The sequence below is a fragment of the Sinocyclocheilus anshuiensis genome, unplaced genomic scaffold (genome assembly GCF_001515605.1).
Source record: "Sinocyclocheilus anshuiensis isolate Anshui unplaced genomic scaffold, SAMN03320099.WGS_v1.1 scaffold1727, whole genome shotgun sequence".
Taxonomy (NCBI): domain Eukaryota; kingdom Metazoa; phylum Chordata; class Actinopteri; order Cypriniformes; family Cyprinidae; genus Sinocyclocheilus; species Sinocyclocheilus anshuiensis.
Window position 1 is genome coordinate 61,906 of NW_015552659.1, and position 1,447 is coordinate 63,352.

Sequence of the window (1,447 nt, forward strand, 5' to 3'; positions counted from 1 at the left end):
TATATAACTCAAACCGAGCAGCTGAGTCCTTAGCCATTGTGAAGGGTGTGTAGCCCACCTCACGTTTAGCCTCTACCACTGTTTTATTTGGTTATTTTTGATATATTTATTTAAATTTACTTTACTGTTTATTGGTTAATGTTTGATTTAATCATTTGTTATTTTTAAATCCCCTTATTCATTATAAAAACCACACACAAGGTACAGATTATTTAACAGTTTATTGAACATAGAAGGGTGCACACTTCTTATGTTTCTTTGTTTGTACTTTACCTGAGTCCTAGAGTCTCTGGTCCATGGAGTGAACGGCCGCATTCCATGTGTCACCAAACAAAGGGAGAGGCGGGGCTTCAGTTCCCTAAGTTGTGCTGTGCCAGAGGATATTGGACTGTACCATCATTGTTCAAACTCTGGGGGGATTCTTTACTTCATTTAAATGTAGTTGTTTCTTTGTTAATTTGTTTGAACAGTTTCCTTATTTTGATGTAGGTAACTGGTTGTATTATGTTAGTTAATGTTAAAATGTATGTTTCGTTGTGAATATTATTTGTTACTTGGGGTTTAGTTGTTAAAGTGCAGTCTGATTGTTAATTTTGTTTGGTAGAGGCTACATACAGTGCCGTGAAAAGGTTTTTGCCCCCTTCCTGTTTTTTTTATTTTTTGCATATCTGTCACACTTAAAAGATTCAGGTCATCAAACAAATTTTAATATTACACAAAGATAATGCAAGTAAATACAAAATGCAGTTTTTAAATGATGATTTCATTTATGAAACGATAAAAGCTGTCCAAACCTACCTGGCCCTACGTGAAAAATGATTTGCCCCCTCCTGTTAAATCATGAAAGAACTGTGATTAACCACATTATTTTAGAAAGCTGAGTTAAATTTCACTAGCCACACGCAGGCCTGATTACTGCCAGACCTGTTGAATTAAGAAATCACTTAAACAGAACCTGTCTGACAAAGTGAAGCATGCTTAAATAGTAACACATCATGCCGCGATCTAAAGAAATTCAAGAACAGATGAGAAACAGAATAGTTGAGATGCATCAGTCTGGAAAGGGTTATAAAGCCATTTCTAAATCTTTGGGACTTCAGCAAACCACGGTCAGAGCCATTATCCACAAATGGAGAAAACTTGGAACAATGGTGAACCTTCCCAGGAGTGACCGGCCTTTAAATTACTCCAAGAGTAATTTAAAATCTGAGGTCATAAAAGAACCCAGAACAACATCTAAAGAACTGCAGGCCTCACTTGCACTCACTTATTCAACAATAAGAAAGAGACTGGGCAAAAACGGCATCCATGGGCAGAATGTCCGGCCATCAGTTTGTGAGCTCAAGCTCAAGCGCACTTGGTTTATGCAATAGGACAATGATCCCAAACACACCAGCAAGTCCACCTCTGAATGGCTCAAGAAAAACTAAATTAAGGTTTTGGAGTG